This window comes from Oryx dammah, unplaced genomic scaffold, assembly GCF_014754425.2.
Source record: "Oryx dammah isolate SB20612 unplaced genomic scaffold, SCBI_Odam_1.1 HiC_scaffold_2, whole genome shotgun sequence".
In the NCBI taxonomy this organism is placed as follows: Eukaryota; Metazoa; Chordata; class Mammalia; order Artiodactyla; family Bovidae; genus Oryx; species Oryx dammah.
The window spans coordinates 134,503,532-134,528,865 of record NW_024070186.1 but is presented as its reverse complement, the minus strand read 5'-3'; the positions used below and the strand labels follow the sequence as shown (position 1 = coordinate 134,528,865).

The following is a 25,334-nucleotide window of genomic DNA, read 5'->3' as shown; positions in this document are numbered from 1 at the left end:
GTCATTTTTTAGTCACCTGTTAAATGATAGACAGGGCTACTCCTTGTTTTCAAATCTGTACTTTGCTTATAGATTGACGGTAGCTCAGGAACCTAACAAGTTTGGGACCTGTGTTTTTTGCAGTCGGCTTTGATTATTTTACTTTTAGCTTCTTTACCAAGTTATGTGAGGGTACTAGGTGAAAGTACCTAGTTTTCTCTTTACAGAAGAGGAAAGCTAAATTGCATAGTGGCTAAGATAGCTTCTCCTAGTAGTTGTGTACTTGTAATTGTTGAATTTTCTTGTACTGTACATAGTGTGTGAACATGTTAACTATGTTACTGTGTTAAAAAAGTAAGGTAATTTAGCGTTACAATAGTAATAGAGGAAATTATGTCTGTATACCATCTTAGAATAAGAATATTATTATAACTGTGATGATTTAATGACAATGTGGATAAGAGCCTGACATGTAACAGGACACAATCAAACTCTGAGAATCAGAAGTTTCAAAAGAGACTGCTGTCTTGAGGAATTTATCTAGATATTGAGAGATATGAAATGTTTAAGAGATTATATCTTTTGTTTTTTTAAAGGACACATTTTAAAGAATTTTTTTTTATTCCCAAATTTATAGTAATCTCCAATAAAGTGGTAGATTTTTACCCTGGAAAAGAAATTAAGGAAAGGAAGGAGAACAGAAGAAGGTGGAGAACAGCAAGAAAAAGTGCTTGAAAGCACAGGAAACACTACCAAACGGGATATAAGAATTACCCTCAAAATGAGATTAATCACAGTTGCAGTTTTTTGCCAAAGGGAGTATTTGCACAATGGGTCACAGAGGCTCAGGTTTGACTTTTGAAAAACATATTTTGAAAAAGCATCTGTGTTTTATTATTCCACACATACTTTTCTAGCTTAAGTTCTGCTACTGAATCAATGTATGATAACTGATGAAAGAGAAGTCCTTTATTTCTCTGGGCAACATCTGTAGATTCTGTAGAACAGGGAGGTTAGATTTCATTTCGAAATTCTGAAACCCTGACTATATATCAATATATGTTGTTGTTGATGGGAAACAGTAAAGGTTTCAAGGTTGTAGCTTTGAAAGTAGAGATGATTGAGTCCAAACTTGAAATATAATAAGTTATTTAGTTACTTGTCTGTTGCCTTTTCCTTTTTTATTGAGAGGAGGAGGGGTAGGGAAATAAGAGGTTTTGGGGCACTTGCTTTTATGCTAGGCATAGGGCTGCCTGTTGTAGAGTTCCCCTGTGACATATAGGCATCATTTTCTCTATTTTGGGCTTCCCTGGTGGCTCAGACAGTAAAGAATATACAATGAGGGAGATTTGGGTTCGATCCCTGGGTTGGGAAAATCTGAAGAAGAGAATGGCTGCCCACTGCAGTATTCTGGCCTGGAGAATTCCATGGACAGAAGAGCCTGGCAGGCTATAATCCATGGGGTCTCTTAGATGGTAAAGAATCTGCATGCAATTCAGGGGACCCAAGTTTGATCCCTGGATCAGGAAGATCCCCTGGAGAGGGGAATGGCTACCCATTCCAGTATTCTTGCTTGCAGAATTCCATGGACAGAGGAACCTGACAGGCTACACTCCGTGGGGTCACAAAGTGTAGGATACAACTGAGTGCCTAACACTTCTCTATTTTACAGATAAGAGACCTAGTCTGAGAGAGGCCTGAGTGACTTGCCTGAGGTCACACAACTAATTTTATTGATGATAATTTGCTTTTCTATGAGAATATGACATCTTTTGAAGAGAAAACCAGTTTCTCCCTGATTTTTAGAAAATCATTACTAAAACAACAACAACAAAACCCTGCTCCCAGCTCAATAGCCACAGGACTCAGGCAGCCTGGCTTCTCAAAGAGCAGCCCCACTGGGAAGGCACCCTGCTTCCAACAGGTGTTTCTGCCACTGTTGGCTGTGAGTTGTCAGCTGACGTCCTGCTCCTGCACTCGCAGGAGGGGATAGAGTCACCAAGAGCAGTTAGGCGGACTCTGAGCTCCGGTGAATGGACCACAGTGTTCTTTGAGGCAGAGAAAGCTACTATGTTTCTTGATGTAATTCATTAAAAGAGCTTGGCATGGTCTTAATCTAGGTATTCCCAAGGCTAATTATGTTTGTGCACTTCAAGGAGCCGTTGTATCAGATTCAGAGCCTTAGCTTTTCCTGGTTGAAAAGTTAAATCTCTTGGCTATTACGGCTCTTAACATGATTTTTATTTTTATTGTCCTGTGTTTACCCCCAATAATTGTAAGTACTGTGCTATGCTAATGAACTAGTCTCTGTAATACAAAGAGGAAACTGACAATGAGTTTGTGAATTTATCAAGAGGATGCAGAAATCAAGAGACGGGGAGTATGTGGCTTCATTTGGGGAGTAGACCATGGTCAAGAAAGAAATTTTTGAGTTAGGGAGGTTTGCAGCACATTATGTATTTTTAAGTACACATGAGGCATGTTCTTTTATTGTTGGAACCATGAGAAATGGAGTTATAAACCTCTCCACCTCTTTTTACTTGCCTCATTTAAAATTTATGGAATTTTGAACCCAAAAGAATCAAGCTGAGTGGTTCCTTATACACTAATAGGCAGTGAAATTGAAACTATATTGAATACATAAGACTGAGTAATAAGGTTCATATACATACTTTTTAGTGTGTTTTGGATTTTGAATTGCTGAGTAAATGTTGGATAAACGTAAGTGTTAGTATGAAAGCTGCAAAAGAATGTTTGACTATGATTTTTTATTAAGAGTATATTGTATCTGGCCAAATAAATGAGAAACTGTAAGCGAACAATCTGAGTAAGAAAATCTTTCCTGAGTTCTTATACGTATATAAATTCAGACACATTAAAAAAAATAATTTAAATAGACTAAATCTACACGAGGTCAGAGTTTGAGGATGAACAGTTTTATTCACTGCCTGCTTTTTCCCCAGTATCTGAATGTTTGGTGTTACTGAGGCGAAACTCAAAGCAATACCCTGTTCACTCTGTTAGTGAAATGTTACTCTCACCTGTCCTGGTAATCCTTGACTGAGCTGAATCAGTGTTATATTCTGTTATTTTTTTTTGCTTTTGCTTGGGCTTTCAGGAGCTGAAGTACTTTCATAGGAGCCTTAGCTATCAGATTGGAAAGGAATTTGATAGAAACTGTGAAATTTCTGAGTATAAATGTACTTGTTCTAGAAATACCTTGTCCTACTTGCTCATTTTCAAACAAGTCGGTGTTTAGAGGCATCTTGCTTAACAGAAAAGCACATAGGCTAGGTAGTTGGTATAGACTGTAAATCAAATAGTGATCAGTGCTTCTACTTAGCCTTACACACCTTTTGCTTTTCTCTTGATCTTCCTCCTTTCTCTATTTTTGTTTCCTTTTTTCCCGTTTTCCCTTTTGTTTTCTTCATTTCTCACTTAATCTTTTTCTCTCTCTCTTTTTTTAAATTGCTAGGAGTATCTTTGTGATACAGTAGGGTAAATGCTTATTCGTTTTCCAACATTTTTGTTGCTGTTAATTTAAAACTTCCAAAACATTTTTTTGTCTGTATCTTACACAGGAGGATACTGAGCACCTAAGAATTTAAAGCCACCAGCTGGCAGCTGTATAATCCCAGGGACAAGAAATCAAGTTTTGGTTTATTTCACTCTTTTTTGTTAGTTTGTTTTTGCTAAGGTAACCTCAGAAAGATGGACTTTTGTACCAGGTGTTAAGGAATAGTTAATAACCCTTGATGATGGATCCAGAAATATACTAAGTCTAAGCTGACCCCAAGGGAGGACCTGTGATAATCAGGACTGGATCTTAAGAAGTGGAGTGAGCAGGGTCAATTGCATCATCCTTGTTTTTTGTAGCCTGCCTTCTTCTCATGCTGTTAAAATATGGTCTTCAGGACAGTCTTATGATTCATTTGATATTCTAGAACTTGGAATATATTTTCTAGGGTGAGAATTTAAAAAAGAGAAGCTTTACAGTGCAGGTGCACATCTGTTCATGCGGCAACCTTGTTTCTACATGTTACATGTATTATTGAGTTATATTTAAAGTTCAGTGGGGCAGTGACAAACCTAGACAGCGTATTTAAAAGACACATTACTTTGCCTACAAAGGTCTGTACAGTCAAAGCTATGGTTTTTCCAATAGTCATGTACAGATGTGAGAGCTGGACAATAAAAAAGACTGAGTGCCGAAGAACTCATGCCTTCGAACTATGGTGCTGGAGAAGACTCTTGAGAGTCCCTTGGACTGCGAAGAGATCAAGCCAGTCAATCCTAAAGGAAATCAACCCTGAATATTCATTGGAAGGACTGATGCTAAAGCTGAAGCTCCAATACTTTGGCCACTAGATGGGAAGAGCCAACTCAGTGGAAAACACCCTGATGCTGGGAAAGGTTGAGGGCATGAGGAGAAGGGGATGTCAGAGGATGAGATGGCATCAGTGACTCAATGAACAGGAGTCTGAGCAAGCTCCAGAGGGTAGGGAAGGACAGGGAAGCCCGGTGTGCTGCAGTCCATGGGGTCCCAAAGGGTCGACACAACTGAGCAACTGAATAACAGTAAGGGGAATTTTATAGATCAATAGAGTCAGGTAACTGTAGTTCACTAGTGTGATCACAACACTCACAGGCCAGCTCTGCTTACTACCGAAGAATAATAATCTAAAACCACTAGTGAAGGCGGTTGGGTCTGTTGATTCTATTGGGAACATAGTGCCGAGATTATGGGCCCCACTCCTGAATTCTCCTGAGGAGAGGTACCAGATCAGAGATGACACCATGTAGACCAGGGGTGACCAGTGCCCTGAACCAGCTGCACCAAGATCCACCCCTCTAGAAAGAGAGCAGAAGAGAAGAAGCGTAATTGTAGCCTGTGATGTGGGCCACAGACTGACCACATTTTTGACCTTGGTGAGGCAAATTGGAATGGAATAGTTACTCATGGGACAGAAGACAAAAGAGTGTAGGTGCACCTCTAAAATGATCAGATTTGTCTCTCACAGTTCCTTGAACCCCTGATTGTAGTAGTCCCACCTTTGTTGAATATCTGTCCTCCTCAGTAGACTGTCAGTTTCATGAATAGGAGCTTATCTATCAATGCATTATTCATGCTGTAGGTACCTGTTACATAGAAGGCTGCTAAAAAACATTCATTTTACTGTACCAATCTCAACTATTGGTGAAATCTGGCTTTTGGGGGCTTAGGAATGGAGCCTTTATGCGTTAATACATAACAGCTGCTAATTATTATGAATAACTTATGCATAATAACTGCTGTTATACCATTTTTCTTCTTTAAGTCTGTTTAAATTAGAACTTCTAAAAGGAATAATATTTCTTCTTTAAAATGTATCATCTTCTTTCCAGACATATTTATTATGAAGGAAACCATGAAACTGCTGATGACATTATAATTACTTGGCACTTGAAATTGTTTTGTATACTAAGTTTCTTCAAAAATACACAATTTATAATGTATTAGAGTGCATGTTCAACAAAATCTTTGGGGGCAACATTTACATTTTTTAAAGACAAAAAAGAAAATATTTCTAGAGCCTCATGGGCAGTTTTCTTGATCTCACTTGCAGTAGACATCAAGATCTACCAGCTCAACACATTTAATTGCATTGAATTTGACTTCTTGGGATACTATAGGCATCTTATAATCTAATAGCTAGTGTTAGTTTTGGCATTCAGTAATCTTGAAAGTTAAGAGGTAACAAGAAGGACTTGTTCAAACCTAGTAAATTATAGAATTTAAGAAAAAAAAAGAATTTAAATAGTTTATGAAGCTCTTTTGTCTTTAAAAATTAGGATTTGCTCTTCACTAGAGGTGAATTTTCTGTTAGAACATTATCATATTCAACTAGATTAATAATGCTAAGGTAGAAAATAAAATTATTTTAGCATGGAGGTCACAATTTCTAGACTAGCAATTTTCAAATACTAAAGAAAATGTTTAGGTTATCTGGTATACATATATCCGGCACGGAGATTTAACAGATGCTCTTAAAATGACTTTAATCCAGTTTCTTGCCTGTGAAGACAAAACATGTTTACTAAACTTTACGCATAATTAGAAGTAGGTGTCTTTTGTAAGCAGAGAAGATATCTGTCAGGACTTGCATATTTTTATATTCATAAGCTTATAAGTCATAGTGAAGAAGATACACAGGCTAATAGACTACTGTCCAAAGCAAAAGAGTAGAGAAACTAGCCCATTTACTATTAATGTGGTATGTTTTACTTTTTTTATCAGTCCTGAACTGCTTTTTCATTGTTCCTCAGTGTCAGTAAGTGTGTTGTAGGGTGCATGAATACTGTGCACTAGTGTAACTTCCGCACTTGAATTCCTCAGTGTCTGAGACCAAGTCTATGTTATGAACTGATTCTTGTAATTAAGGCATAATGTCTCATTTAAATTAATATTAAGGATAACAGGGTCCTACTCAGTGTCCTGGGATAAACCATGATGGAAAAGAATATAAAAAAGAATGCATATATATATATAATATTAGCATTAATATCTTTTGCAGTAAAAAAGGTGAATGAGACTCTGAATCATTAGCTTGCTGCTAGTTGGCTCAGTGTTTGTGTTCCGTTTGACTGCTCATTTACCTGCATATATTATGTTTTATACATCCTTGTGTATATTCTTTCTGATGATGCCATTTTTATTTTTGGGCACTCTAGTAAATGTGAATAACAGTCTATTTACATACAGGTGTAAAAAGGATATTTTTAAAGATAATCAGCTTTTTCCAATGGGGATAAATAGCCAGTTGTAGTTGCTTTCTGTAGCTTAAGTCATTTGCTTGATTCAGTACTTAAATGAAGCATCAGTAAACCAAAAAAAAAATTTTGTTCTCATACCTATTGCCTTGGGAGTGTTGCAGAATTTAGCAGTTCCCTCAGATGACCATTGTCCCTTTTAAAAAGAAGAAAAGAAATAGTGAGTGGATAGAAAGTTTTGGTTTGGAAAGGAAAGATTACCTCAAAACTGATGTCGATATGCTCATTGATTTTGCTTTAAGCTTATTTGTGTAGTGAATTTTAGTGGGTGGTGAAAAGTGATAATGCATTAAAAATATTAGTATCCTTAACATGCTCCAGAGTGGTTTGACCATAAATCGGAGACATGGAGAATAGAGGATCAGTGTTAAAGAGTAGATAACTTTCAGTGTGGCTCAGCTGCAGCTGTGAAATAGGTGAGTCATTTATTGCTTTCTGGTCTCAGTTTGTAAAATAAGGGGGTTGGACCAAAATGATGATTCGGTTCTTCTTGACTCTGTCAGAAATCAGTATCACTTCAAAAATGAGGTTTCACTGTCACATGCATTGAGTAGCAGGGTGCATAGAACTAAGGGCTGTGAGGATGTCCCTTATGGTTTTTGAGCGTGGCATTTAATATTTTACAGCAAAGTTTTTAGTTTAACATAATTGAACTTGTACTAGATAGGGTTAATAGGCTAGAACAAAAGGTCAAAGCATAAGGCATTAGGCTTAATTAAGGGAGAGCAGGAGTGGCAGGAGTGTGTGACAGTTAAATGGGTTTCCCACAGACTAATGTCGGTTACAGTGCAACCATGCCTCAACTTAAGTGGGTTATTTTGTGCAAAGGGCAGCAGTGATTAGCAGTTTGACATGCCAGACACTTCTGGCCAATCCCATCTGTTTTAGAGGTTAAAAAAGCACACCTTTATGAGCTGATGGACTGATTTGTGTGCCCGTCTGGTAAAGATTAGAAGTCCAAGGCCAATGCAGTAAACGTCAGTTATAGAATATTGTACTTTCTTCGTTGGCTCATTGTTTTAACCGTCAACTGTTTTATAATGGGGGAATAACTGCTGTTTATGGAGTTGAATGCAAGATGGGTGGGGGAATGAACAGGTGAGAGAGGAAGAAAACTATGTCCAAGACAGAATTGTCAATTAACATGTTCCGGAGCAAGTGTTTCAAATGGAGATGTGGCCTATTCTACATACTCTTCATCTTATGGAGTGTTTCTGGTCTGTTCCTTCCAGTTTTTGAGTTACAGTGTCCTTTTTTTGAGAGTTATCTGAGCAACCTATCAGTGCAGGATATAATTTTATACTCAGAATTGATAAGTTTCTTTATTTAGGTACCTCTTTTTTGGGCAAGATGTGGATCAGTTACCTCCATACCATATATATATATGGTTGTAGTTCTTTACTTATATAAAGTGTAGTGTTTTGTTCACTGACCTAGGGAGAGGTAAAGGAAAAGAAGAGAGAAATGAAAAGGAGAGCACACACCTGTGTACTTGCTATTTGGGTAGGATATACTGTGAGGCTGATACATGCTGTAACATGAAGTATGTCCCAACCTAGGCTTGAACTTTTTCCTTCAGTTTTGAGAACTATAAGAGTGCTGCCTTTAAAAGTTTATTTTCAGTTCAAAGTTGTAGCTTATATGAAGACATACAAAGGCTAGAATGTGGTTATAAAAATTGGTTTTAATATAGTCTAATATCCAAGGAAAGGAAAACCTAATTTTATATGTGTGAAATAGAATTTTAGATAGATATTATGATCATAATTAGTAAGCTTTAAGAACATGAAGCATTCAGTCTTTTGGATGGGTAGAGGGAAGTGTTTGAGAAATAACAAAATGTTATCCTGTTTATCAGAAATTTTCATAAGCCTGAGATTTGAAATTAAAATTGTGACCAAGAGCCCTGGAAGTAATATTTGAAGTTGGGGTTGGCCCCAGTGCTTTTATCCTTATTGAAATATGTGAACCATGAATTGTTTGTTACATAGTTACACAGATATTGTTTGTGTGTGTGTGTGTGTGTGTGTGTGTGTGTGTGTGTGTGTGTGAGGTCGCTTTAGTCGTTTCCTACTCTGTGTGACCCTGTGTGTGTGTGTGTGTGTGTGTGAGGTCGCTTTAGTTGTTTCCTACTCTGTGTGACCGTGTGTGTGTGTGTGTGTGTGTGTGTGTGTTAGGTCGCTTCAGTCGTGTCCTACTCTGTGTGACCCTATGGACTATAGCCCACCAGGCTCCTCTGTCCATGGGATTCTCCAGGCAAGAATACTGGAATGGGTTGCCATGCCCACGTTAAATCCTGAATTGTTTTAGAATTAAAATATCTAAAGAAGATATGGTCACTGAAAGTTATATGTGAATCATAATAGTAACTAGTACATTTTAAAATACAGGTATGCATTTATTTTTACTACTAAGCTATTCCAAAGTGAACTGGTTTAACTTTTAGAGAGAAATTGAGATATGTTATTTATCACTTTAAAAGGACAAAGTGACAGCAAGGTGTTGGAGTTGGTTTAGGAATATAGTACTTAAAAATGTTTTCATCTTTATGTTCTTTGTGGAGTAACATCAGTTGAAATGATTGGGATCTAATATAGATTTACATGGAAAGAGTCCTGCCCTTGTAGGTAGGGAGAAAATGTGAAGGGGCATACATTTTATATTATTGCTTCTTCCTTTTTTTCTTTTTTTTTTTGGCTAAATTGTTTTTAAATTACAAAAGTTTGGCTTGAGTAGTATAGAAGTGTTTTGGTATAATAGTATTAATACATTAAATGTAGGAGATTTATCTAATTTAATGGACAGAAGCTTCTTAAATGAATCTCCTGGTGATGATATATTAAACCTAAAACAAATATTTGAGGTTCTATATTTGTATTGATAGTATATTTTAAAGGTCTCTAGATCCTAACCTTTTAGTTTCCTTCTGTTTTCTCCAGTAAATTCAAGGGCCAATAACATGTAGTTTGTGTTACAGTTTTACTAAAGACTTATTTTGTAGGATTAACTTGCTTTTGTCTGTTATGATATTAAATTATAAGGTTTTGAAGAATACACATTGTCCCTTGTAATTTCTGGTAGCCAGTTTCTATCAGCCAGTTTTATTTCTTTACTTTCACTAATATGGTATTATTGGCTTTGAGATATGTAAAAAGTCTGCTCTGCTAAGCAAATTAGTTGAATATATGCTTAGGTTGTGAAACATGAAAGCAGAAATGCTTAATATACTTAGCTTTCTATGTTTGCAGTTCTTGTCCTAAAAATTGTTATAGCTTTATAACCTGACTTTTAGTTGTTAGAAATTTTTTTGAACCATTGGAAATAGTAATAGCCCTGTTGCATGTTTTGATCTTTAGTATTGATAAGGCATAGAATTGTCCTTTGCCTCTATTCAGGGAGATGGTCTTTAATAAAAGAGCCATAATATAAGATGGATTTAGCAAATACATATTCTTATTATATTTTGTATGTGTATTTATAAAATCAGTATGTACAATTATGTATGATACGTTTCAGATAGAGATGTTAGAGATGGCTGCACCTGTTGACTGCATTAAGCCTTGGGTCTCTCCTAAGGAGGCAGGGAGCAGGCCTCCCCACTGTCTGAGTCCATCATTCCTCCTTGGTAAATTGCGTACATTTTGCTTTTTTGTATTCTGTGACCTTGCAGTCAGTGACTTCAGCCCAGAATAGTTTCAAAGTCATGTAAATGAATGCAATTAAGGTATTGCTTATCATCTTACATAGTTCAGATGGAACTTTATTGGATAGAGAGGTTTGTTTGCTGTATGAGGAAGGTCAAAGTAAGGTTAAATTTTATTACATAAAATGATTTGGTAATGTTTTTATTTAGCTGCTGAAAAAGTAGTGTCCTAATAGGAAATGATAATGCTCTTTTTTGTTTTTGGTCATTAGGCAGTCTCTTCAGGGTTTTTTGTTATTGTTGTTTCTTTTTTTTTTTTTCCCTCTATTTTAAGGTGATAAGTACTTGTCTCCTAATAAAATTTGGGGAACATTTTGCCTTTAGTTATGATTCGAGGTATTTTTGAGTTACACATTAGGTGACTTTCCTTGCTGCGGCTGGAGGGTAGCTTAGGATCTGCTGAGCTTAGGAGTGTGCTAAGAGAGTGTGCTAAGAGAGTTTGTGTTAATGTTCAGTTACCATGCCAGTTGGTGCAGAGTCCCAATTCACTAGGGCAGAAAAGAGCCCTGCCACCCAGCTGACTGAGGATTGGGAGAGTATTGACTTAGATGCCAGGAGAGTGTTGCTAAGGCAAACTGAGAAAGGGAGAAGGAGAGCGTTGGAGAATGGGAACTGAGTATGTGTACGTATGAAGCGTGAAATTTTTTTAAAAGGTGACTGTTCTCCACTGTGGTTGGCTCATGTAACTACCTGCTCTTGTTTGCTGATCCTATTTTTACTTCAGCCTAATGTATTAGTTGATAAAGTCTCAGATTCATTGACTCGTAAAGCAGACTTTACTCAGCATTAGCTCTGTGCCTTGTACCATACTAGGTACGGGCCGGGGGCCGGGGGGTGGGGGGGGGGGAGGGCGGGGTACAGAGATGAATGAAGGACTCACAGTCCCAGGGGAGTAACAGGAAGCAGGATGCAAAGTGACCCAGAGGCAAGGTGGTTAGAGAGCTGCTTCCCTAGGCTATCACAGAAGCATCACTCAAAAAACTGTATAATCTGTGCATGGTTTTAAGGAGACTGAAGGGCACTAATGAAATAATGATGAAAATGCTTTATTTGGGGAGTTTAAGGTTTAGGTTTATTTATTTTTTTGTAAGCTAAGCTATAATCCTTGAGAACCAGTCATAGACTGTGGGATTTTTGTTGTTGTTCCGTTACTCGGTCGTGTCCAACTCTTTTGCCACCCCGTGGACTGTAGCTTGCCCAGGATGCAAACCCTCATGTTCTGCGTGGCAGGCAGATTCTGTACTGCTGAGCCAACAGGGAAGCCCCGGGGTAGGAATTGAGAACTGTAGAAAGTGTGAACCTGACATGTATACAGTGGCTAGTGTGAGTGGAGTGCTGCTGTGAGGAATCTTGGAGTTCACCCGTACTTGTCTTACCATCAGCTGGGCTCCCTGTCCATTGGCCGATTGGTCAAAATACAGTTTCCTCAGCCACTGCAGTGTTAAAGGGGGGCTATGGGTCTTGCTAGCCTAGAACTTTTTCATCCCCTCTTTTGTTCTTATAAGTATAAACTGTTCCACATGTTGATGTCATTCTATATCTAGGATGATTCTGATTCCAAGTTTAGTATTTTTTTGTTTCTAATGGTCTAGCGGGGGAAATGAGGTATTTTCAACTCTTGTGTTGACTACCAGGTAATTCTAATACTTTTCTCTTAGAATCTTTGATCATAATTCCCCTTGGTCATTGACATTAACTTCTCATATAGTTGAGAATTGATAGAAGAGTCGTTCGTTACACAGTGTATAGACAGATAAGTAGTATGTTTTCATGTAAATAATTTTGTAATGCATATTTGTTTATCAGATGTGATCAACAACCATGCCCAAGGAAAATGTCTATAATTAAGAATATTTTTTTACTTGTAATACATCTTTTTTTGGGGGGGTCATTTTTTCAGTTTTTTTTTCAGTGAGTAGTTAAGATTTAATTTTCAAAGATACTGTTAAAATTCTTTGAGATAAGATGCACTTGAAGTAACATTTCTTTTTACTAATTTTCAGAGAGTGCTTGGATTGTGAGCGATTTAAGAACTCTGTTCTCAGGACCCATTATTTTAACATTGAGGAGAAACACATCCAGAAGGTATGTATTTTGCCTCATTGCTCTACTTTTTAAAATGTAGTTAAGCCTTTTCAGTTATAGGGAAGAAAGAATATTATGCCATATTTAGTTTATTTTTCTTATGCTTCAGAGATTGATAACTGAGTTGCTTAACATTTGTAACAGAGGAGAGGGATATATTTCAGTGTTGGTAAATTCTGAATTTTGTGTGAGCACAAGAAATCTGGTTTAGATGGAACCAGTTTTGCCTTTTATAAAACATCTGAGATACTTACATTTTACCTTTAGAGCACAGTACTATTTTAAAGAATGTTTTGATTTGAAAATGAACTGTAAAAAATTACTGTTTATCTGAAACGGCGTAAAATATATGTTAAATATGCAGGCAGTCTTAAAGTTCTTTGTGCCCACATAAAATTCTACCTTTTAGAATAGGGACCAGCTATCATCTGTATTTCCATCAGTCTTTCATCAGGGTCCATGGAAATAAACAACCAGGTCACCTGACTCCTCCTCCGAACATCCATCTGCTGAATTCCCTCTGCATTATCACATGTGTCTAGGTTGGTGCAACATAGTAATTCATCTGCTCCATAGGCCCTGCGTCTCAGGACATGTGACATATTCCTGGGAAGGAAGGATTTTAAGATTGTCAGTTGGTAAACTTACCTGCTTTGTGTTTCTTCCTTTACAACCCCAAGACCCCATGTGGACTTACCAGCCAGTTTTGCTGAGGTCAGTGGTGAACATAGGTCCCCTTCAGTCATATCCCAGATTTCCTTCTTGGCGTCCTCCTTCCTGTCTCCTGTAAGTGTTGTGGTGGTCTTTTAAAAAACTTGGCAGCTGTCTTGCTAGAATAGAAGCTGATAAAGGAAGAATGCATTAATACATTTAATAAGATAATATTATTTGTTAAGGTTGTAGTGATTACATGTGACTTATCAACTGAAGATTGGTCAATTTCTAGTGTCAACTTCTTTGAATCCATATGACTATTAACTGGATAGTCTTTATATTCACATGAAATAACACAAAAGTCAGTTTTACAAATTTTCTCATGTGATCACTTGTCAAGCACTATGAGTTTGTAGAATTGGATCAATATAGTCTTTTATATTTCTATAGCACAGTATATTGAACTTTGTAGGTTTAAGGTTATTCACTATTAGCAAAACAACATTTTCTCCCTGTTCCTGTCAGATGGAAAGGGTAAAAGCAAATAGTAAATCTAAATAAACATATTAGAACTGTAAAAGAACTTCTAAGTGAACTCCCAAATACTAAATTTAATTTTTATATATACTCTATCAGTGAAAGAGGATATGATTTGAAAGCCTGAATTTTGTGAAATTTATTTAAAGTTATCTTTTAAAATTAAAAGTTGACATATTATATAGTTAAAAATATAAACATTCAAATAGTTCATAAGTATTAGTTATAGAGAGGTTTCCTATATTTTTAAAGCCATTGTAATTTATCCATTTATGAAAATTCATCAAGTAATTGCAAAATTAAGAGGTTGAATAAAATTGAACTGGTTATTGGCTTTCATTAAAAAGAAATTGCAAAGAAATTTAGTTGCAGGGTTGAATAAAGAAATTCTTTTGTAAATTTTGAATAGAAATTGCTTTTAAGTCATTCTTTTGAAAATAACTTATGTCAAGCTTTTTAAAAATAATTTCTTATATTAAAAAAAAAAAAAAACATTTTACTGAAGTCTAACTTCATATAGTCAACTTGGCACTCCTATTTGCTAGTTCAAAGATTTTTGGCAACCCACTCCAGTATTCTTGCCTGGGAAGTCGCATAGACTGAGGAGCCTGGCAGGCAACAGTCCATGGGGCACAAGAGTTTGACATGGATGAGTGACTGCACCGCCACTGCCTCCCTGCGTAACTATACTCTACCCCAGAAGGTTCGCTGGGGTCTGTCCTGGTCAGTACTGCCTCCGCCCAACAGAAACTGGTCTTTGGCATCTTATATCTTGGATTAGTTTTGCTTGTTTTGGAACTTTATACAGTTGGAATCATATAGTGTGAACTCTTCTGTGTCTGACTTGTGTGATTAACGTTATGTCTTTGAGTCATTCATGTATATATCACCCTCCTCCCCACTGCCCAATCGTGTATATTCCATTGTATGATTATACTATCCTTTATTTCTTCTACTGTAAATGGACATTGAATATCTTACCAGTTTGGGGCTAAAATAAGGTTACGGTGAATGTTTTAAAATCTTTTGGTAGAAATAAGCATTCATTTCTGATCAGTGTATGCACAGGGATGGAACTCCTATGTGACAAAATATATATGTCTAACTTTATAGTAAATAGATACCTAGAGTGCTTTTAAGGATATTTAGGAACTGTCAATCATTGTATCTTTTACTAATGATAGCTAATTATGAAATGGACTTATTTTTCTCTAGCTTTATGTGAACTCTAAAGTTGTTTTTCTAAGAATTATGAAATTTTCCTCTCTGTTAAAATTAAGTAGCCAGTTTTCTGATTCTATTATGTGTTTGGTTCATGAAACTTACATCTGTCCTAACTCCATTGAAAGCAAATAAGACACAGAACCCTCCTGTCCATACTTATAACTAAGGAAATACTGAAATGGATTTTGAAACAAATTGCTCACATCATATAATGAAGCCTTTTACTTTATTGTTGAATTTTTAGTAACCTCTTACTATCTAAAATCATGGATATGTGTGAGTAACAAAGCAGTACTTCCACATTTATGATGAATGTTTCTTGTGACCTTTATCTGGGTTTGTATTAATCTGCTTGGTGATTAAGTGAAACTATTCACTCTAGAACATAGGTACTTGAGAAATTTTATATTAATCTTTTTCTCAGTCTTTTTTATAGAAACAAGCTGTTCTATTGAACTATAATGTTAGCTCAAATTTTAAATTTTCCAGTGAGTGAAGTGAAGTCACTCAGTCATGTCCGACTCTTTGCGACCCCATGGACTATAGCCTACCAGGCTCTGTCCGTCCATGGGATTTTCCAGGCAAGAGTACTGGGAGTGGGTTGCCATTTCGTTCTCCAGGGTGTCTTCCCAACCCAGGGATCGAACCCAGGTCTCCCACATTGTAGGCAGATGCTTTACCATCTGAGCCAGCAGGGAAGTCCTAGTAAGGCATAATAAATAAAAGTAAAAAGCTGATGAAGTTTGTAAAATATTTTATACTGATATCTACAAAATATATTTCATTGCTTAATTAGTATAAATTCATGAGATATTTTACATTGTTTTTCTCATGCTAAATTTTTCACATTAAGGGTATATTTTCACTGTATCTCATTGCAGTTCAGACCAGTCACTTTTAAAGTACTCAGTAGTCACATGTGTCTGGTGAACAATAAGGTTATAAATTACATCTTGGATGTTTTAAAAAAAGATACTGCTTTAGTTAAATTCATATCAGTTAAAATATACTAAAAATTCAATGGAAAGATTTCATGCAGATGCTAATATGGTATGTTTCAGTAGGTCTCAAGCAGCCTGTTTTTCTTCTGTATAGGAATAAATTACATTTTTAAAAATGACACAAGATTAATGCAATTAGCCTGCATTTGGGGTCATTTGTGTGAAAAATGCATATCTTTAAACTGTAAAATCAAAATGTCAGATCCACATTGTCTCTCCTGTAGGTTATATGCTAGTAGAATTTTATTTTATTTTTTTTAAGCATGGCTGTTTTAATTTTAGTGTGATAAATTGACATATGATGTAACTTCACTATCTTCTAGTCTGTGAATAGTGAAGTGAGTGAAGTCGCTCAGTCGTGTCTGACTTTTTGTAATCCCCGTGGACTGTAGCCTACCAGGCGCCTTCGTCCATGGGATTTTCCAGGCAAGAATACTGGAGTGGGTTGCCATTTCCTTCTCCAATAGGGCAACTCAGAAAAGGTTGTAAACATATAAACATACCTATGACTTTTTATTAATTAGGACATTCAAAGAATACCTAGATTTTGAGGGTTAATGTTTATTCATGAGTACATTTGCCAAGTGAGATGAAGTGAGATCTGTAAGCTGTCTTACTTGAACTTGGGTCAGATTTTGCTACCACTTTGGTTTGCTTTAAACTTTTTAGTGTTCAGAATTTGGAATGTGGATAAAGAAATACTAATCTATGACAGTGGTCATTTGTGGAGGGTTGTCATAAGCAGTAAAGCTTATTAAGCAATACTTTCCATAATTTCATGTGTTAGCAGTTATTTTGGGTTCTTGATATAAGGGGTGTGTTGTGTGTGTGTATGGTTCCTGATGGTGGCAATGTTTCACAAATGTATACTCATCTCCAAACTCATCATTAAATATGTACAGCTTTTTGTAGCTAAATCTTTTCTCAATAAAGTGGTTTAAGAAAATGCTGGATGTCTAGAAGTATTTATAAGTGTTTATTGACTAGATAGTTATTGAATGTATATTTTTCACTCCCCAAATTTTGCCTTATGGACTTTCTGAGGCAGGAAGTAGTTGAAGGAAGAGAAAACAAAATCTTCAATTATATTTGTAATAATACATTTTGATAATTTGAATTAGTTGAAAGTAGTTTATTTATCAAACTGATATGTATATCTCAATTTAGAGTAATATGTAGATATGAAGTTTTCTAAGAATAGAGTGTAGTATTATGATCGGGTCTTTCATCTTTTGAGTATACAAACATGCATTTTTCCATTTTTTAAATAAAATAATGGTAATCAGCTTGAGAAGTACATCTATAAGAGATACCTTGTGTTTCTGTAAAATATAGAGATTCATTATATTTTAAAATTACTATGAATCAGGCAGACCTTGATGGTTTTTAAGAAGTAATTTCTATATAGTGAAGTGAAGGTTGTCTTTCCATCATATATAGATATTTTCTTAATGTAGTTTTTGAAAGTTTCAGTTTTAGGTCAGCTGTAATAAAGTGATCAAAGACTTATAGTATTGAGGAATGGTATTTGTTACTCTGGAATACATTCGAAGGAGATGTTCTAAGTGTTTATTCCATTTTAGCATGGGTAACTTTTATGAGATGAGTTAAGCAGTCTTTCCTGCAAGTCTATTTGCAAGTTTTGAGCTTTATACATTCAACACATTATAACTGGTGACCATATATACAAGAATTTCTATAACCATTTTCATTAGAACAGAAAGAATTATGAGATTTGATTTCTTTCTTTTTCCACTGCCATCTTCTAAATCAAGCTTTAGTATTTCATAATTGTTATACAGTTACTATAGTAGCTTTCTAACCACTCTTTTACCTTTTAGTATTTATTATCTAATATGTTCTCCACACTACAGCACAATAAAACTTTCTGAAGAGATAATCATTACCCTGAACACAAAGACCTTTGCCCACAAGATTAAGGCCAGGTCCTACCTGCCTCCGGCATCGTATTCCATTTGCCTCATCTTTGAGCATGTTAACTGCACATGCACATGTTGTGGCTGTTTTCATCTTATATGTGTTGTGATCTCTCTGTCTCTAGTTCTTTTTTTCCAAAAACGCTATCCATCCTGTGATTCATATGATCACCTTAGAGAAAGGAACAAGTGCCCTCTTCCACTCTCTCTCAGTAGTTGATGAGTACCATTCACACAGCATTATTTTATTGATCTTTTCAGTGAGATTGTAAACTTCTGAAGGGAAGGGACCATTTCTTTAATAAAATTATGATATACAAAGCACCTAGCTTGATGCCTCCCATATACAAGGTAGTAAGTTAAAGTATTGATGAAAAAACAACTTCAGGGTGTATACCCTGGAGCTTTAAAAACAATCAATGGATTTAAAAATTCATCCTGCATTGTATTAAGTAAGTTATTTAAACTTATTGTGCAGTAGTTTTTGCAGGTGGTTTGTGTGAGGATGAAATGATAGCAGGTGTGTCAGAAGTCTGTGGGTTCCAGAGCTTGACACAAGTGTTTGTGATAGTACCCAAACTGCCTTTTGTTGAGCATGTAAATTTCTCTTAATGTGAAACATATAGAATGTTGTTCAATATTCCTTACCTGAATGACGGCAAGGTTGATTTAATGTTAGCTGATTGTGTATTCTAAGTTTCTCTACTGTTCACCTGAAACAAGAATGAAAATACAGATACCTTTGGTGAAAGTAATGAATTACCTTTTTAGAATGATTAGTTTCAAAGATGAATGAATTTAAAAATCTTGTTAACTTTACAGAATTGATCCTTAATTCCTTATATTGAATTACATTAGGGTTAAATACATTTTTCTGAAGGGTATGTTTTCCCAGATTTCCATAAATTTCTTAAAGGTGAGCCCATCTTTGTCAATTCTCTTTCCTAGAAGTATTTAAAACTAAACAGCTTACCTGGCTAGTGCAGGTTTTTAATAGGACTGAATTTGGAAAAAGTTTTTTTCTTTGATTATGATATAGTTCTAGTGCTAAGAGAAGTATTTTGGAATAGTACAAGTTTCTATCTTTCAGAGATCTTTTACCCCTCAGAAGCAAAATCTGAGTGTTATGTATACATGGATGATAGCTATAAGTTAGTTTAAAGAAAGAGATAGGTTGACATTCAGGGGGAAATGAATTTTCATGGGACCAGCATCCTAAACCATGAATACTATCCTCACAGTGTTTTCCAGGTGGTGCTCATGGTAAAGAACCACCTGCTAACACAGGAGATGTAACAGATGCAGGTTCAATTCCTGAGTCAGGAAGATCCCCTGGAGAAGGAAGTGGCTACCCGCTCCAGTGTTTTTGCCTGAAGAATCCCATGGACAGAGGAGCCTGTGGTTTCTAAGTCTTCCATGTTGTTTAGCCACTCAGTTGTGTCCAGCTCTTTTGCCATCCCATGGACTGAAGCCTACCAGGCTCCTCTGTCCATGGGATTTCCCAGGCAAGAATACTGGAGTGGGTTGCCATTTCCTCTTCCAGGGGACCTTCCTGACCCAGGTATCGAACCTGTGTCTCTTGCATTGGCAGATGGATTCTTTACCACTGAGCCACCTAGGAAGCCCAAGTCTTCTTACTCATAACAAAATATATGCAGCTGAATAACATTCTTTTGGCAACTAAATAGGCTTGGGAGGTTAACTTTATAGGCTGCATATTTAGGCAGTCAGTAAGAGGGCCCTTACTTTATTACCTAGGGTATAAAGTTTAGAAAATATTAAGCATTTTTTACTTATATTACAAAAATTCTTAAAGACAGTCTGTATCTATTCTAATAGAAATGGATATAACCTGAGAGAGAAAATTACTAAAGTTATATTGACAAGTATATTCAAAATATGTGCATGGAGTTATTGTGTTAATGCTGAGTTCTTGCTAACTTGCCATTTTATGGTAATTTCAGGAAGTAAGAAATGGATAACATTTTTATTTTATTTAAGTACTCCCATGAGTTTCTGTTAAGGGTGAAAATGTCATTACAGTATTTGTTACAAAGTCACATATACTTTAACGCTAGTCTGATGAGCATAGAATATTACTGTTATATTTTTGCTTAAGTCTTCTATAATAGTATAGCTTCTCTTCCTCTTGGTTATGTTAATGAAAGATGCAGATTATCATGCTTTTTTTCCATCAGAAAAAGTCTGAAATGAATATATGTGAACTATTTAAAACATTCAACTTTCAACATTTAAAGACTTTTTTTTTTTTTTTTCTGATAACCTTATCACCAGTCGCTAGCTTATAAGCTTGTATTTTAAAAGAGAACATTTATAAGGGATAGGATTCCCATTTTCTCATTGGAGAAGGCAGAACTGGTTTGTTTTCTTTCTTGGTTTTACAAACAAAATAATTAACCCAAGGGATATATTTCTCTGTTACCTCTAATGCAGACAGTTAAAGAATAGGCACCATCATGGCTACAGTTCAGTACGTGATGAGAAAAATGCTGGTCTTAGAACCATAAGATTTATATTTGAGCCATAGCTCTCCACGCAGATTGTTAGCAAATTGCTTAACCGGAGTCTCAGTTTTCTGACCTGCAGGAAGCAGCTACCCATTCCAGCATTCTGACCTGGAGAATTCCATGGACTGTATAATCTATGGGGTTGCAAAGAGTCAGACACGACTGAGCCACTTCCACTTCACTTCAAAATGAGGATACGATCTACATCACAGGAATATTCCACAAGTATTGATAAATGAGGCAATAAAATTTCCTGTCACAAGTGTAACATTCTAGAAAGAGAATGTGACAGTGTTGTTAATTCTGTATTTTTCAAAAGAAATAAGTTTACAGATGACCTCTGTTTACTCAGTAGAACACCCTTCTAATTTAGAACTTTTTCCTCAACACATGATGCATTTTTCTTGTTGTTGTTGTTGTTTCTCCTCCACTTTAAGAATGTTCATAAACTCTGGTTATACTTTTGAATGCCTTTCAAATTTGAACCGGTTAACATCTGCCACCTACTGACCCAGTTCTCTCCACTTCCTCTAATCCGGCCCTCTGCAATACGCAGTTGCTTGTTTTTGCTGGGTGATTAAACTGGCCTTAATTTGATTTTTCCAAGGATCTGGATTAATATAGGGTTAGAAACAGCAGCTTCTAAATACGTCTAACCTATAAAGCAAGGTGCATAGCAGTCAGTAATAATTTTTCCCTCTAGAGAACAATTAGTAAAACCCCACATGGACTTGCTTTTTCTTTCATTGTCTAGCATTTATAGTTTTAAAAGTGATTTCTGTTCACACATTCAGGTTAAAAAACATTTTTTTTTTTTTTAGTAAGTGTGAGTTTGTGAAGTGACTCCCCACACATGTAGGTACTTCAAAATGCATGCCTTTAACTACTATTTGAATTTTCATAGATTTGTACTTTTGCTGACTGCAAGAAAATGCCTAGTGCCAGTTCTTACTGGGTCAAGATTTTATTTTAAAGTATCAACATTTCCTCAGCTTTTTTGATACTTAAAAAGTCATACAGATTTTCCTGCCAAAAGTTTTAACAGGCTTTATTCCAGTAAGGAAAATTCAGGATGCTTATGCTATGGTAGTAACAAAAACGATATACAATGACTCTTCAAAAAGACAGGAGTTGTGGTGCCTACCTCCATTCATCTGAAAATGTGAATATGACTTTGATTCCCCCCAAACTTAACTACTAATAGCCCACAGTTGACCAGAAACCTTACTGCCAAAATAGCTAATTAATATATATTTTGTACATTATACATATTATAAACTGTAAATAAGCTAGGGGAAGAACATGTTATTAAAAAAAATCATGAGGAAGAGAAAGTGCATAAATCTGTGCTATATTCATCCCTATGGTGTGTTTACATCATTTCTTTAGTTGAATTGTCTGTCTACATCAGTATTGTCTTGTATGACGTAAAATGCTATAGATGTTATGTGCATTAACACTAGACATCAGGCATGAAAAGATAATGAGGAAAAATTCATATTTATATACAGGTATAACAATTCAGGTATTGATAACAAAGATCAGTATGATTGCTTTATGGCATCTTCGTGTAATCAATACAGTTATTTCACAGTAGCCCAACCTATACACTAATGAATGAATCATTATAAAATTTTTATGGCATTCTCAACTAGATTTATGTTTGTGGGCATACTATAGAGTAATATAATTATCTGAAAGCAAAGTTGTAAGAAGCGTGAAAACTAACACATCATCAATTTTATTTTAAATATCTCTTACCTTATGCCTATCCTGATACTAGGATAGACTGGTATCATTTTATGAATTCATGACATACCTTTTTCTTATTTTTTTTGACATTTCTAGTCTATGTGGTCTGTCTGAAGCTGTTTCAAATTATAAAATCTCCAAACATTTTCCAATATATTTACTGAAAAAAAAATCCATATATAAGTGGACCCATGTAGGGTCAACTGTGTTTGGTGAATTTGTTAATAGAAATTGCCAAAAGCTAGACTACTCTAGAAATATATTTTTGTTTAAAGAGGCTAGTGGAGGCAGTAAGAACTAGTGTATATATGTGTGTGTATTCAGCATAGCTCTGGAGAAGGCAGTGGCACCCCACTCCAGTATTCTTCCCTGGAAAATCCCATGGACAGAGGAGCCTGGTAGGCTGCAGTCCATGGGGTCCTGAAGAGTTGGACACGACTGAGTGACTTCACTTTGGCTTTTCACTTTCATGCATTGGAGAAGGAAATGGCAACCCACTCCAGTGTTCTTGCCTAGAGAATCCCAGGGATGGGGGAGCCTGGTGGGCTGCCGTCTATGGGGTCGCACAGAGTCGGACATGATTGAAGCGACTTAGCAGTAGCAGCTGGGTGCAGAAAATTTGGTCATTTAAAAGTTTTTCAAGAAATGATCACACAAATTGACCAAGGAAATTGCTTTGACCTTGTGGAGACTTAGTGGGTAGTGGTTTGTGGAACGCATTATAGCAGCACTGACCTGAATCTGAATCATGGTGTACCCTTACCTGTTGTATGACTTGGGGCAACTCACTCCACTGCTCTGAGTCCCAGTTGCTCCATCTGTAAAAGTTGTTGTTCAGTTGTGTGTTTGATTCTTTGCGACCCTATGGACTGCAGCACGCCAGGCTTCTCTGTCCTTCACTGTTTCCCGGAGTTGGTTCAAACCCATGTCCATTGAGTCGGTGATGCCATCCAATCATCTCATCTTCTGTCGCCCTCTTCTCCTGCCCTCAGTCTTTCCCAGCATCAAGTGAGTCAGCTCTTCGCATCAGGTGGCCAAAGGATTGGAGCTTCAGCTTTAGCATCAGTCCTTCCAGTGAATATTCAGGACTGATTTCCTTTACAGTTGATTTGTTTGATCTTCTTGCAGTCCAAGGGACTCCGAAAAGTCTTCTCTAACACCACAGTGCAAAAACATCAGTCCTCTGGTGCTCAGCCTTCTTTATGGTCCAACTCTTATATCCATACATGAGTACTGGAAAAAACCATAGCTTTGACTAGATGGACCTTTGTTGGCAAAGTAATGTCTCTGCTTTTTAACAAGCTGTCTAGGTTGGTCATAGCTTTTCTTCCAAGGAGCAAGTATCTTTTAATGCCATGGTTGCAGTCACTGTCCCCAATGATTTTGGAATCCAAGGAAAGAAAGTCTGTCACTGTTTCCATTGTTTCCCTGTCTGTTTGCCATGAAGTGATGGGACCAGATGCCATGATCTTTATTTTTTGAATGTTGAATTTTAAGCTGGCTTTTTCATTCTCCTTTCATTTTCATCAAGAGGGTCTTTAGTTCCTCTTCACTTCGTGCCATAAGGGAGGTGTCATCTGCATATCTGAGGTTATTGATATTTCTTCTGGAAATCTTGATTCCCACTTGTGATTCATCCAGCCTGGCATTTCTCATGATGTACTCTGCATTTAAATTAAATATACAGTTGACAACATAGTCATACTTTTATTTCCAATTCTTAGGTAAGAACAAAAACACTATTTATACAGTTATTCCGATAAGAAAATATAACTCTTGATAGAGATCTTATTTATTGTCATATGACATAATTTCTAGGCATGCAGCATGAAAAAGAGGGGAAACACCTGGCATCCATTTTCACTTTAGTTTGACTTAACACATTTCAGGAAACTGAATATTTGAAAAAGTTTCTGTATTGATTAAGATATAAGTAATAGAATACTGTATTAAAATAGCTTAAATAATCAGTAGATCATCTCACCCAAAAGGAAGTTTGGAGTACTGGTGTTTAATTGTCATAATGAAGTTATCAGGGACCCACAAGGTATTTTCCATATTTCTTCTCTACCATCGTGAGTGTTTTGACAATGTCACTCTTCATGGTTCCAAGAGAGCTATTTTTCCATGCTAGTTTTTTATTTTTTAGGTGGTAGAAAAACCTTTTCTAGTAAACCTCGTTGGCCATAACTGTATCATATGCCTGTGCCTACACCCCTTTTTGGCAGAATAAACATTACTTGTCTTAAGCAGCTTGACCTAATCCATATTCACCTTCTAAGGATAAAAGGGTGAGCATTTGCCAGCAACTAAGAAACGAGGAGGTATGTCTTTGAGAAGGTTGCCTCAGGTCTGTCACAGCTAGGGAATGTCACAATTTTAGTAATTGCTCCAAATTTTCTTAGGAGATTGTAAAATATAGGGCACTCGTGACTTGATTCATTCAATATATTTATTTTTAAATGCCTGTTGAGTCCCTTGGACTGCAAGGAGATCCAACCAGTCCATTCTAAAGGAGATCAGTCCTAGGTATTCTTTGGAAGGAATGATGCTAACGCTGAAACTCCAGTACTTTGGCTACCTCATGCGAAGAGTTGACTCATTGGAAAAGACTCTGATGCTGGGAGGGATTGGGGGCAGGAGGAGAAGGGGACAACAGAGGATGAGATGGCTGGATGGCATCACCAACTTGATGGACATGAGTTTGAGTGAATTCCGGGAGTTGGTGATGGACAGGGAGACCTGGCGTGCTGTGATTCATGGGGTCCCAAGGAGTCGGACAGGGCTGAGTGAACTGAACTGAACTGAACGGAACTGTATTCCATTTCTTGGCCCTGAGGATAGAGAATTGAACAAAAGGGGAAAAAAATCGCTGCCCCCTTGGAGCTTATGATGAAATAGAGAAAAATATAAAGCAATTTAATTCATGATATCTTATGATCAAATGATAGATAAAAATTATAGTAGAGAAGGGAGCATGGAAAGTCTGGGATGGGGTGTGCTTGAAGTTGCAGATTTTGTCCAGGGAAGTTCTCTCACCCAGAAAGAAGATGCCTTGAGTAAAGGCTGTGTTGATGTGGGAGCTGATGATGCAGCTCTCTGGGGAAACGAGTGTTCTTGTGAA

At 36.5% G+C, this 25,334-nt stretch overlaps 1 protein-coding gene across 2 annotated transcripts in view; it reads left to right on the top strand.

The window, feature by feature from the left end:
- Window positions 1–25,334, top strand: part of NRIP1 (nuclear receptor interacting protein 1) — a 99,906-nt gene that overhangs the window by 7,448 nt on the left and 67,124 nt on the right. For both annotated transcript variants that reach the window (XM_040227222.1, XM_040227232.1), the window contains exon 2: window positions 12,496–12,577. The gene's annotated coding sequence lies outside the window, so the exon portion shown is untranslated. The remainder of the gene's footprint in view (window positions 1–12,495; window positions 12,578–25,334) is intronic.